Genomic DNA, 15,786 nt, shown 5'->3' on the forward strand with positions numbered 1-15,786 from the left:
AAAAGTAGTCTCATCATTGGAAAATATGAAATTATATTTTGATAATTTTCACTGTGAAATTATCAAATATAATTTTCACGGATAAATCAGTAATCCACGGAAAAGCATAAAATAAAGTGTCGTAAAGGGTATTCCTTAAATATACACATAAATAAGTTACCCTGGACGATGTAGTCTTTCTAAGGCACATATTTCACCTTTGCAAATGATAGAAATAGCACAAAAAAAACTTTTGTATGGCTTGTTAAGAATACATTATCATCATCGCATATTTTACATTTAAGTTATTGGTCACATACCATTTATCTATTTCAAATTCATGTTAAATATAATGGTAATGAAAAGTTAAGTTATTTTTTTTAATTATTGATGCATTTGCAATATTTATCTTATTGATCTATTTGGAATTTAAACACCATTAATCAAACACTGTTTACTAGTTATTAATATGGTAACAGCAAATATTTCCCAAATGTGACACATTAGGTAATCATTATTTAATAATCTTCTTTAAAAAAATTATATATGCTTCGTGTACCATGGTAGATTCTCTTTATCTATTTATCCATATATAACTATAACAAGTGCATACTAAAGCAAAATGATATTCATCTTCAATATCGTGTGAACTACAGATATAATGTTTAACGTTTTAGCTGTATAAGTCATATATGTGAGGACGTTCTTGTTATACTAATATAAGACATAACGCAACTAGGCAATAATAACTAGATATTTTTATACACAATTTCATTAGAAGTCAGTCACTTAGGGAAAAATTGTAATTACTTGTACTTGGTTTGCTTTCCAGTAAAAATAGGCTAGATGGACTTACTGACGAAATATGATCCATGCACAGATTTTCGATAGAAAACTTCATAGCCCCTCGGGAAATGCAAGGCATGTAAACATTCACGAAAGGAGTATGTTCAACTTTACGTGCAAAAAAGCAATACAGATAATATCAAACACTGTTTTGTACAAGCAGCTAACTTAATAAAACTAAATTATCAGACCTTTTTTATCACAAGATTCTCCGTGTGTATCTTGATGACTTACATGAATAAAGTAGGATGAGACGCCATTAATATTGACAAAAAAATCTTAAGACTAGAATATCTACTATGCTGACAGAAATGTGCAATTTATAAAAAAAATACTATTAGAACATTTGACATACAAACATCTTTGCCAAAACTATTCAAGAACATTCATTGAATAGGTCACTAACAATCACTACCGATATCAGTAACAAAATTGGTGCCGTTTGAAAAAAAAATATAAATTTACATTATTGCATTTAGACTAATACTTATCAAAATGTAGGAACGAAATGACTTTGTTACCTTTCTTTCTAAGTGACAATTCTACAGCGTTATGTCCACTGAGGTTAAGCCTAAAAGCATAAAATATTAATTTCTTATACATGTATAGATCAGCTTTGACACTTGAAACGGAAATATATGCAAATTAATTAGAAATATATTGAACATTATATGTTTGTGCTATTATAAGTGCGACTGAGTGAAAAGCATTTTAACGCTTTTAAATTCTGAGTCATTAACCACAATTAAAATAATTGTTCTGAAAAAACGGAGTGAGCAAATGATCTTAAATTTTGCAAACAAGTTATTGGTATAGACTGGAACAGTATGTTGAAAATTTATTTGCATTCCCAGTTTTTAAAAAAAAAGTCAGTGAAATCCCTTTAAAAGACGCCACCAAAACTTCTTCAATTACTTGTTATGTTGACATAGAGAATTATTTGCAACACGATTCTGATACTCCGTGACACTGCCATAACTGTATCATATTTTATTATATTGATTATAACATAAATACGACCATCTAATACCCTCAGGTGTTCATGAAACATAATATCGCAATATAGCTCTTGTAAACGTAGGTAAAGGTAAATGACTTATACAAGTGTACACGTGTACATGAGTAAGTACTTTATAATAGTATTAGTAGAATGACGAATGTGCTAGGGTTCACCAAATAAAGGGCACGAGCACCTTCCGTTCTACATTGAGCTATATAAATGTATGACGCTTTTAGTTAACTTACAAACGAATTATTTGATGTTGTTTATTCTTCTTTGTGAATTACGCATTAAATATTTCTTATTGATAACAATGACAGCCAAACTTTTATGGTTTGGAAAATGTTACATACAGACCTTTCCTTTCTTTAATGACCAAACGTTAGGGATAGGCAATTGGACTGAAAATGGCTTCCGAATGTCAACGAACGGCTTACTTTTCTATCATATTTCTTGTTTTCAATTAAACAGCTTTCATAGAAGAAAAACAAACAGATTCAAAGCGGTATTTTATTATTAATATTATATGCCATAGTCAGTCTGTTTGCGTATTCTTTTATTAATTAGCTCTGATTAGTTTATTAGACTCGTCGTGATTCATTAATGACTAATCTTAAGCGCTAATAACAAGATGTAAGCGGCTTTATTATTTTATATGTTTTAATGATGTTGACAATATTTCATCTCCTTTATATTTGGGTAGATAGATTTTCATTCATATACACTTATTATAGGCGTAGCAAACCAAGAATCATTGTCAGAACCAATCCTTTCCGTTGCGTGCTCGTTGCAGATCACGATCAGTATATTCTAAGTACCAGTGATGAATGGATGATCTGTGGAGACTAACTCGTAAGAATGGCTTCTTAAAGATCCAACATGGATGATGAGTGTATGAGTGCAGCATGTCAAGAAGCAGCCGAGGGACTATAGATGGGGACAGGAGACAGGAGTAGAGCATATATTCTTATCCATATGGGTTCGATCAGGTGAACGGTATAAATTAACTGAACATGCACGCACGCATATATAAATACAATACCTTTAAAAATCTTAATTGTTGAAAAGATTTAGCACTTATCGCAATTTCTTTGTTTAAATTGCAAAAATCTAAATAAGAGAAAAATAAAATAAAACTGTTTTACACTCTGGCATTGAGAATTCATTGACAGTATCAGCAGGCATGTGACCTTACCACTTTATGTCATATAAATGTTTTTGAGTTTTTTTAATGAATGATTCAATTATAAAATATAAGACAAATATATTAACACAAATTATTCCTTAGCATCACTAACGATGATTGACCTAGTGTAGAATTTCTCAGAAATTGAGAAATAAGTAATGAAATTACCCATGAAAAATCTCACCAATGTTCAGGAATTTAAATCAGTAAAAACTTTTATCCTCTAATTAACTGGTCCCATTTTTTATAATTAGAGTATTTAAGGCATTTATCATACATTTAGTGCTAAACTGTTTTCTTTAATGGGGTCTAGGATCGTGAGAAACCGACTGAAATCATTAACGAATTTGTCAGTGCAAAATTAGAATTAAATACATATCGTATTATGTTTACATGTCTAAATATTTGCCTTGTAGTGCATTTTTCTCAGCTAAAAGGTGTATGATTGTTAACATCTGAAGCATGTTTGTCACCAGTTTTTAATACGTTAACCAAATTAGGTCAATATCGTGGTTAGTTATTATTGTAGGAATGAACTTTAATGAATGTAAGACGAATGTATGGCACGTATAATTTCCTTAGATTTCCAATAGAAGCCATGTCGGTATTTATTAACATACAGTCGACGAAACGGCCTTCAGTTTTTTCTCGACCGTCTTGTTACTTTTAATGATTCCAGGCAAAACAATACAGTTCTTTATGAACTCGATAATGTTTTGTAGAAAATTTACGTACAAAGGTAGCTTTAGAGCTTAATTTAAGCATGTAAGCATGTGCTATAAACGGCATTATGATGACGTATATATATATTATTTATTTCAAATCCGATGAACTTCCAGCGTTTCAACCACATGATGTTCCTAGGATCCAATCTTACCAATTTAGCCTCCTTACCATTTTTAGAGTCCAAAATATCCATTCAAATGCGCATCGTACCCTATATAGCGTCGTTTTCGTTTTTAAAGTCCAAAATATCTATATCAAATACCTAGCCAGATTTTTATTTTCAGGGTAAAAGATTCATATCAATTCCTTATTGTACTCAAAGTAGCAAAGTTCTGTCAGAAAGTAAAAATGTGAAATTAAAAGATGGTATAATATATTGTTGAGAAGGATAGTGATTCTATATATATATTGGACTCAGCTAATCTGCCATCATCTTGTTCAATAAAGGTTTGGCACTTGTGTACTCATCCAATAGAATTCAGTATTTTACTCAGCAATGTATAATAACCTCTAATAAATTTAGTATATATACTATTGTTTAAAACACTGTGTCGAATTTCTAATTTATCACCTACATCTTTTTATTTCTTCCTAGCACCGATCAAGTAAGTCAAAATCACCCAAGTCTTTTTATTTTGTAGAACGTATGGAAATGTCATAACTTGATCGTAGAAACGTAACCTTTAATAGTGTTTCACCTGCTTCGGTCAACAGTATTACATTTTTACAACAGGAAAGAAAAAAAAATACTAGAGCTTAACTTAAAGAAAATCATTACTTGAACAAATTTATCACCAATCTTACTTTATGACTTATCTGTTCCTGATAGTGAGTCGGTAGCTCTTTTTGTCATTTTCAATAGCAGATAAGTCAAACTCGAAAAGCAACACCCCATTTTATTTCATACTCATGTTTGAACTTTCTTGTCTGCCATGGTGCAAAGTTTGCTGAAATTTTTCTGCCATATGTCCTGTTTTCGAAGAAAAAATATAGTTTTGTTATAGTATTAAAGCATTGAATCGAATTGTTTTACAATTTTGTGTAATGATAAAAAATAATTTATTTTGAATTATCTGCTCTTGAAAATTACCAAAAGGGCAAAAATTCCTCTTTGAAAGATAACTGAAATGAAATATCTTAAAAAAGATACTCGGCCTAGGTAAATCTGCTTTTACTTGCAAAATTATTCTTCTTTCTATTTTTGAGGCATTGTTTCTACCACCAGCACAACCCAATAACCTTGTGACCATAATTATCATAATAATCATTGTAGATTAAAAGATTTCTACTTATTATGTTCAATAAGTTATCAAAAAGAAGTTCAAAATAATGAAACTTCATTGAACCCTAGATAGCAAGAATTCAAGTGTGTCCTTTAAGATCCTTTGTTTCCTTTACTTATTATTCATAAAAGTATCATTATTTATACCTAAAAGTCTCACTGCACATCTCCATTCTTCGTAAATGATTCATAGCTACTTGCGTATTAGCCATTTGTTTAAGAAAAATAACGAGATACGTCTAAGTGGTTTCGAGAAATTATTTAAAATTCCAATTATTTTAATACATTTCATTCATGTTAAATTGATGAACTGCATTGAGCATAAGCAGCGATCAATGTCGCTAAATTGACTCAATTAAGTTCCGATTAAATATTCATTTTCTAATTTACATACATGACATATTTGTAATACCGTTTTATAATACTACTGCAATTTTGTTCAGGTAACACCGGATTCTCACTTTAAGTCGGTGACAAAGATATGAATAAGTATCTGCGTAAGTATATACATGTGGAGTCAATAGATGAACATCGGAACTCTAATATTTTAGGCAGGTCATAAACAAAAGTTTTGATACACGTCCCCGATTGAATACTTTTCCGGGTTTTTTTTATTAAATGTTTAAAGGGACTCCACTGAGGTTATTTTTTTTTTGACATGACGGAGCTGGAAATAATTTTTCGAGATTAAAATGTTATATTTGCTGTAGGCATAAAATGCGAAATTTCATCTCATTCGTACGCTTCGTTTTTCCAGATTTAGTATTCTAATAGTTTTTGGGCTACGCAACACACAAGTTTAAAAGTGCAAATTTATACTACGTCGAACCAAACTGAATTCATCCACACGCAAAACCCAAAGTGCACAGCTGTACATGCTAATAAACATTCCAGTCAAGTTTTATATTCTAGTTCAGGCATTTTTAGAGGTACACTTGACACAACATTAAAGAATGGTTTTTTTCTAAGTTCAGGGCAATTACTCTACAAAATTTACTGAATAAATCCAAAAGAAACCCCAAATGGCATAAACTTTCATGACTCCTGGTCAAAAACCCTTTGAGCTACGCATCACGCAAGTTGAAAATTTAAAATCTATACTAAAATAGAGTGAAATAAGAATCCCTAAAGAAAGCCCAACGCGACAAAATTGAAAATGTTGCAGGCTCGGTTTGATTGAGCCTGTTCATGGACGGTACTGTCAAGTGCAAACTACCGTTCACGCCCCCTAGCACCGGCTTAAGCAGAATTCAACATTTAACATGAACTGGTAAAATTTAGAATTTTGAAACATCCACAGATGTGTTCATATGGCGGTTATCATGGAACCTTCAACGTGACACGTTAGTGCCATTCCATGAAAAGCGGCATATGGTCCCCAATTAAAAAAATGCGTGTGCCCTAAACGAGAAAACAATGGGCGGAACTAAATAAAATGAAATTTTGAAAGGGGATCTGAGGTTATGAAGCCTGCATATCACAGATATAACGTCAAGGGCAAGAGGTCTAGAAAACTGAATCAATCCACGCGAAAAAAAAACCAAGGTGCATAACTTCACATGTTGATCAATATTCCTGTAAAGTTTCTTGATTCTGGCCCAAGCCCATTATGAGATACACATGACACAACATTTTGGAACAGTCTTTTAATAAGTCAAGGGCACTTACTCTACAAATTCTGGTTAAATGTACAAGCAAATCACAAGGTGCTTAACTACAAATGCTGACCAACAGTCCTGTAAAGTTTCATGACTCTAAATCAAATATCTTTTGGGCTACGCGCGACACAAGTTGACCTTTGCAAGTTTTTACTAAGTCAAGGGCAATAACTCTGACAAAACTAAATTAATCCAATTGCGAAACCCCAGGTGCACAATTTCACAAGCTGAGCAACATTTATGTTAAGTTTCACGACTCTAGTTACGCACCGCACAAATTTAAAAATGCAAATTTTTACTAAATCAAGAACACTAACTCTACAAATACTGAATAAATGCACAAGTAAACCCCAAGGAATTTCATGACTCTATGCCGAATGATTTTGGGCTACGTATGACACAAGTTGAACATTGAAAATTTTAACTAAATCAAGGACAATAACTCTAAAAGTAATACGCAATACTCAGGGTGCACAGCTACACATGCTTACTAACATTTCTGTAAAGTTTCATGGCTCTAGGTCAAATACTTTTTGGGCTACACTTGACACAAGTTGAAAATTGAAAATCTTAACTTTTAGTTAAATCAAAAACAATAACTCTACAAATGATTGCTATTCAAATATGCAGATTTATCTAAAATATTATTTTATCGCATATTATGGATTGCCAAACGTATAAGGTTTAAAATCTTAGCAATGCAAATGAAAATGTTAACAACATGTTGGAAATTTTGCTCAGTATAATTACCAAATAAAATTAAGTCACTGGCCAATTACTTGCACCATCATTTGCTTCTGTTGCCTTTAGGTAATTAGTACAGTTATAGTGATTTAGTATTTTGTATGGAAGGCAAAATACTACTTTGTTCACATTTTGCTAATACAAAATTTCACACTCCAGGTGATAAGCATGTAACATTCTCTAAATCCATTATTTTAACGTTATAAAACACATGTTTGCCATTCCTAAATAAGGAAAATATTGTTTATTTCTCAGGCAAAATATAGAAATATAGCAGCCTATAGACTTGAACACAGACACGAGCAAAATAATGTACATGTAGTCTCTCTTTATCAAAGAAAGGAATAAATAATAATAAGACAAAACCAGTTTTTTCATATCCTGTTTATTTTCTGTCTGTGAACTAATTACACTAAGTAGAAAAAACATAACCTGACAACTGGCATAACATCGAACAATGTAAAATATAACCGAAGTCAGCTGGAGGGAGATTGTAACAATTTATACAGAATTCACACTTAATCAAGACCAACCATTTTGTTTCTAGATGATTGTTAAAATTTCAGACAGGGGCCAGACTCCGAGTGGAGCCACTGACCGTTCGTAAGCTAGCTGGATAGCTTCCTCGCCAGAAAGAATTCAAAGACCCTTACAGGAATCAAATCCCACAACAGTGACGAGCAAGGGGTTTGAAGCTGAACACCTTTACCACTCGGCAACGGAAGCAAATAAGTTAAACAGGGTGATACCATTTTCTAAATTATTAGCTAAAAATGTATTGGTCCCGTCTAAACAATTGGTTTTAATTAATTCAAAATGTTAAAAAAGTCATGTACATCTACTAGTTGCAAATGAGTACTACTCAGTACTGAGTTATACATATCTAGGCATTAAAAATAAAATTTCTCGGTCATATATTAGATAAAAAGTGTACCAAAGTTCTGAAATAAACCAAGTTACAAGATTTTTCTTTTAATTTCCTTACTTCAAAAGAGTTTAAACATAGACTCCTACCTGAAATTCATGTTCATATATTATGTTTTTATTGATTTAAGATACTGTGGAAACTATACAAAATATAGAAAACTGACCATTCTTCTGTAATTGATAACTTAAATCAAGGATTAAATTGAGTAGTATATCAACAAACTGTCACTGTAACCTTGCATGAAGCTGTGTAAACAATTCTGAAATCAGCCCGAAGAATAAGTAAACAACCCAGCGGCAGCGTTCGTAAAGCAACCTTTCAAAAAATCCATATCTTTCAATTTCCTAGCCGCTTTTTTAATGTTAACACATCTGTCAACACTTATTTATTGTCTGTAACAATCCTCAAATAAGTTTTCATTCTTCTAAAAAGATGTATGACTAACAAATGCAAATGATATCCCTCTGACTCAAACACAATTATTTTCCTCCCGTGAAATACACAACTTTTATAAATGGCGACCGCTTACATTTCACAGAGCCAGGTCTAATATAAATTCGCCGTAAGTAACAGAAATAAGGATGAATGTTTGATTTTTTCTCCTACTAGAATTGTTTTTTTTTTTTTATTAAAACAAGCGATCATTCATATTATTTAAATAAAATGAATAATAGCATCGCCATTTAACGTTAATTGTCGAACTTATTTTTCAGCCCAAGACGTCTTGTATTTTATGTGAAATTCGACTAAATGAAGCTACCAGTGGGGAAAACAGATGTTAATATTAAAGTTAATATAAGGGAAATTTCATTTAAACTTGTTTTTAAGCATAAAATAAAAACAAAATTTGTTTGTTTGTTATGTAAGATGAAAGTTTATTTCATCTCGTGAACTTAAAAAACAGTATTCTCACTCGGGGCTACGCCACTCGTGAGAATACTGTTATTAAAGCTCACTCGATGAAATAAAATTTGATCTTACACACAAACAAACATCTATTATATATTGTAGCACAATGGATCGTGCATGCACTTGCTCCTTGATTCACTTGCACCCAATACGACCCAGAAAATGGATTTACATTTAATTATCTAAAAAAAAAATCTTAATTTTTAGTTCCAACAATGAGACCTTCACAGAGCAGCAGTAGGACCAGTACAACATCCAGCACAAGTATTCTCAGCCACTCAGAACTGACTTCACAACCTGTTTGCTGATAACAACCAATCGAAACACTTATGTCATAACAACTTGGTTTTTGCTTAAGTCTTGGACAATAATGTTCTCAGCTAGTCAGGTCTACTGCCTAAAATGATGCATAAGCAAAATTATATATAGCTTGTTGAAAGGAAGAAGAAAGTTTCAAAACGTTCTTTTCTTGTTGTTGTTACTGTTTTATTGTTAATATGTTTATTACACTTTTAAGACATAGTTAACATGTATATATTCAGAGATCCGTCATCAAGTAAGCTTTTATGTGCATGTTGTTTACACATCAAACATATGTTTTGTTTTTCTCTATGGACTTGTAAACACGCTATAATATATTATGCTATTATACATAATTCGGTTTAGTCAGTCAACAGAAAATATACAGAGCAAAGAATTTTCTTTAGAAAGAAAGACACGACAGCTTTTGATTACTGAATCATAACATTCAATAAGTAACTTCAAGGAATTATTATATAAAAAATGACCACTTGCATTTTGTAATGAATTATTGTGAATGTTATATTACTTAATTGGGGCTTAAATGATATCAATTCTTTAATGACCAAACGTTAGGGATAGGCAATTGGACTGAAAATTGCTTCCGATGTCAACGAACGGCTTAATTTTCTATCATAGTTCTTGTTTTCAATTAAACATCTTTCATAGAAGAAAAAAAACACATTCAAAGCGTTATTATATTAGTATCATTATTATTTCACATAGTCAGTCTGTTTGTGTGTTCTTTTATCGTTGATTCATTAATGACTAATCTTAAGCGCTAATGACAATATGTAAGCGGCTTTTTTATTTTCATATGTTTTAATGATGATGACAATATTGTTATCCCCTATATATATGGGTAGATAGATTTTCATTAATATACACTTATTATAGCCGTAGCAAACCACTGTTCATTGTCAGAACCAATCCTTTCCGTTGCGTGCTCGTTCCGTTGGAAGCAAAGACAAGTCGCGATTAGTTTATTCTACGTACCAGGGCTAAATGGATGACCTGTCGAGACTAACTCGTGACAATGGCTTCATAAAGATCCGTTTTGGAAGAAACATTGTGTTGGTCCAACTTGGATGATATTGTGTAGTATCATTGCCACCACTGAGTGCAGGAATTATCAAACAATAACCGATCGACAGCATGTCAAGGAGCAGCCGAGGGACTACAGATTGGGACCGGAGAAGCGCATATATTCTTATCCATATGGATTCGATCATGTTGCCAGTCTATAAAAAGCGAACACGCGCGCACGCATATAAAAATAGGGGCCTCCGTGGCCGAGTGGTTAAAGTCGCTGACTTGAGACAACAGGTCCCTCACCGCTGTAGGTTCGATCCTCACTCGGGTCGAAATCTTTCATGTGAGGAAGCCATCCAGCTGGCTAACGGAATGTCAGTGGTTCTACCCAGGTGCCCGCTCGTGCCTGAAATAATACCCGGTGGGGCACTTGGGGTCTTCCTCCACCAATAAAGCTGGGAAAAATTCGACGAAAAAATCTCGGCGGGACGCTCTAGGATGGCCCGACTTGAGTGTACGGTCGCCCATATGGGCTTTCCGGTGGCGACCTTAAATAATCGCATTAAAAAAAGCATATATAAATGCAATACCTTTAAAAATCTTAATTGCAGTGTCTATTCTAGGAGGGACGATGGGGGGGGATTCACCCATATTTTTGAGAATTCACCCCTATTTTTTCAGAGGAAGGGGGAAAATTTTACATAGACAAAGAAGGAAAAAGATCAACAAATGTAAAAAAAATTCTCACTTTTCGATAAAAATCCCCCCTGTTTTTTAAAATCCTAGAATAGACACTGTAATTGATGGAAAAGATTTACCACTTATCGAAATTCCTTTGTTTAATTTACAAAAATATAAATATGAGAAAAGTAAAATAAAACTTTTCTACACTCTGGCATTGAGAATTCATTGACAGTGCCAGCAGGCTTGTGACATTACCGTTTTATGTCATATAAATGTATCAGGATTTTATTTTTTAATGAATGATTCAATTATAAAATATAAGACAAATATATTAACACAGATTATTCTTTAGCAGAACTAACGATGATTGACCTAGTGTACAATATCAGAATTTCTCAGAAATTGAGAAATAAGTAATGAAATTACCCATGAAAAATCTCATCAATATTCAGGCATTTAAATCAGTAAAAACTTTTATCCTCTAATTAACTGGTCCCATTTTTTATAATTAGATTCTTTAAGGCATTTATCATACATAAAGTGTTATACTTTTTTCTTTAACGGGCTCTAGGATGGTAAGAAACCGATTGATATTATTAACGAATTTGTCAGTTTGTTTGTAAAAGTGCAAAATTAGAATTAAAAACATATCGTATTATGTTTACATCTCTAAATACTTGCCTTGTAAAACATTTTTCTCAGCTATGAAAAATGTATGATTGTTAATATCTGAAGCACGTTTGTCACCATTTTTAATACGTTAACCAAGTCGGGTCAATATCGTGGTTATTATTATTATTATAGGAATGAACTTTAATGAATGTAACACGAATGTAGGGCACGTATAATTTCCTTAGATTTCCAATAGAAGCCATGTCGGTACTTATTAACATACAGGCGTGGAAAAGGCCTTCAGCTTTTTTTTCCCGTCCCTCTTATTACTTTTAATGATTCCCGGCAAAAATACAATTCTTTATGAATTCGATAATGTTTTGTAGAAAAATTAAGTACAAGGTAGCTTAAGAGTTTAATTTAAGCATGTAAGCATGTGCTATAAACGGCATTATCATGACGTATATATATTATTCATTTCGCACCCGATGAACTTCCATCGTTTCAACCACATGATGTTCCTATAGAAATCATTATCGGATCAAATCTTACCAATTTAGCATCCTTTCCATTTTTAGAGTCCAAAATATCCATTCAAATGCGCATATTACCATATATGGTCTTGTTTTCATTCTCAAAGTCCACAATATCTATATCAAAAACTTAGCCAGATTTTTATTTGCAGGGTAAAAGATTCATATCAATTCCATATTGTACTCAAAGTAACACAGTTCTTTCAGAAAGTAAAAATATGAAATTAAAAGATGGCATCACACATTGTTGAGAACGATACTCGGCTAGCATCTCGTCCAATAAAGGTTTATGCACTCGTCCAATAGAATTCAGTATTGTACTCAGCAATGTATAATAACCTCTTATATATATTGTATATGCACTATTGTCGAATTTCTAATTTATCACCTACATCTTTGTTTAATTTTTTCCTAGCACGGATCAAGTAAGTCAAAATCACCAAAGTCTTTTTATTTTGTAGAATGTATGAAAATGTCATAACTGGATCACAAAAACGTAACCTTTAATAGTGTTTTACCTGCTTCGGCCAACAGTATTACATTTCTTACAACAGGAAAGAAAAAAAATATTTACTAAAGCTTAACTTATTACTTAACAAATTTATCACCAATCTTACTTTTTTGAGTTGTCTGCTCCTGATAGTGAGTCGGTAGCTCTTTTTGTCATTTTCAAAAGGAGATAAGTCAAACTCGAACAACAACACCCCGATTTATTTCATATTCATGTTTGTACTTTCTTATCTGCCATGGTGCAAAGGTTGCCAAAATTCTTATTCGAAATTTTTCTGCCATATGTCCTATTTTTGAAGAAACATGTAGTTTGTTATAGTATTAAAGCATTGAATAGAATTATTTTACAATTTTGTGTAATGACGGGAAAAAGTTTTCTTTTGAGTTATCTGTTCTTGAAACTTACCAAAAGGGCAAAAATTTCTCTTTGAAAGATAACTGAAAAGAAATATCTTTAAAAAAGAAAGTCGGCCGAAGTAAAGCTGCTTTTACTTGCAAAATTATTCTTCTTTCTATTTTTGAGCTATTGTTTCTACCACCAGCACAACCCAATAACCTTATGACCATAATTATCATAACAAGCAATTATCATAGTATTGCAAGCAATCCATAAGTCCCCTACCGGTTAGAACCCCATCAGCATTCTGAAGGGCCATTGGCCATTCACTAATGTTTAAATTTTTCTCTATTTTAAGTAAATTTGTTGGAAATGTTCTTTAAAAGTGATCACAGGAAAGAGTTTTTATGAACAGACAGACAGACGGACTGAAGGACACTCTAAAGTTAATATTTGAAACATCCCTGTTACCAAAATATTACATTTTTAAAAGCAAAATTCTTGAAGAGGAGATAACTCTTGAATTAAAGATGCAATTTCATAAAAATTGTCAGCTCTTTTTGACTAATCACAAATATTGTTATATTTGCCATGTTTTAAGCCTATTTGTTGCCAAGGCAATCAATATTTTTTCAAAATAGGAAGAAAAGATAAGACATGCATAATCTCCAGACTGCCATCTACCCATATTTCAAGTTTCATAAAAAATATTTCCAGTACTTTTTGAGTAATCACTGGATTCAGTTAATGTGTAAAATTTGCCATATTTTCAGTCTATGTGTTGCCATAGCAACCAGAATTTTCAGCATAGGAAAAAAAGAAAAAGACGTGCATAATCTCCATACTGCCATCTATCCATATATCAAGTTTCGTTATACGCGGGATCCAGTTTATGTGTAAAATTTGCCATATTTTCAGCCTATTTGTTGCCATAGCAACCAGAATTTTCAACATAGGAACAAAAAGAAAATGACGTGCATAATCTCCATACTGCCATCTATCCATATATCAAGTTTCATAAAAATATTTCCAGTACTTTTTGAGTTATCACTGGATCCAGTTTATGTGTAAAATTTGCCATATTTTCAGCCTATTTGTTGCCATAGCAACCAGAATTTTCAACATAGGAAGAAAAGAAAAAGACGTGCATAATCTCCATACTGCCATCTATCCATATATCAAGTTTCATAAAAATATTTTCAGTACTTTTCAAGTTATCGCGGGATCCAGTTTTGTGGACGGACGGACTGACGGACTGACAGACAGACGGACGGACGGACAGACGGACGGACAGACGGACGGAGGGTAAACCTAAAGTCCCCTCCGGTAAACCGGTAGGGGACTAATAATCATTGTAGATTGAAAGATTTAATGTTCAATAAGTTAAACAAAAGAAGTTCAAAGTAATGAAACTTCATTGAACCCTAGATAGCAAGAATTCAAGTGTGTCCTTTGAGATCTATTGTTTCATTTACTTACTATTCATTTGTTTCATTTACTTATTATTCATTTGTTTCCTTTATTTTTTTTATAAAAGTATCATTATTCATACATAAAAGTCTCACTGCACACCTCTATACTTCGTAAATTATTCATAGCTACTTGCGTATTAGCCATTTGTTTAAGAAAAATAACGAAATACGTCTAAGTGGCTTCGTGAAATTATTTTTAAAACTCCAATTATTTTAATACATTTCATTCATGTTAAATTTAAACTGCATTGAGCATTAATAAGCAGGGAGCAATATGTCGCTAAACGGACTCAATTAAGTTCCGATTAAATATTCATTTTCTAATTTACATACATGACATATTTGTAATACCGTTTAATAAATCTACTGCAATTTTGTTCAGGTAACACCGGATTCTCACTTAGATATGAATAAGTATATGTGGAGTCAATAGATGAACATCGTAACTCTAATATTTTAGGCAGGTCATACACATTATTTTGATACGCGTCCCCGATTGAATATTTCTCCGGGTTTTTTTTTAATAAATGTTTGAAGGGACTCAACTGAGGTTTTTTTTTTTTTTTTGACATGACGGGGCTGGAAATAAATTTTCGAGATTAAAATGTTATATTTGGTGTAGGCCTGAAATGTGAAATTTCAGATCATTCGCACACTTCGAATTAGTATTCTAATAGTTTTTGGGCTACGCAACACACAAGTTGAAAAGTGCAAATTTATACTACGTCGAGGGCAATAACTGTAGCATAACTGAATTCATCCACATGTAAAACCCAAAGTGCACATCTATACATGCTAATCAACATTACTGTCAAGTTCTTTATTCTAGCCCAGTCACTTTTAGAGGTACGCGTGACACAACATTAAGGAATGGTTTTTTTTTCAGGGGAATTACTCTACAAAATTTATTGAATAAGTCCAAAAGAAATCACCAAGTGCATAATTAGACATGCTGGCCAACAGTCTTGTAAATTTTCATGACTCCTGGTCAAATACTCTTTGAGCTACGCATCACGCAAGTTGAAAAATTAAAATCTATACTAAGTCA

The sequence above is a fragment of the Ruditapes philippinarum genome, unplaced genomic scaffold (assembly GCF_026571515.1).
Source record: "Ruditapes philippinarum isolate M1 unplaced genomic scaffold, ASM2657151v2 ctg2670_1_1_1_1, whole genome shotgun sequence".
In the NCBI taxonomy this organism is placed as follows: Eukaryota; Metazoa; Mollusca; class Bivalvia; order Venerida; family Veneridae; genus Ruditapes; species Ruditapes philippinarum.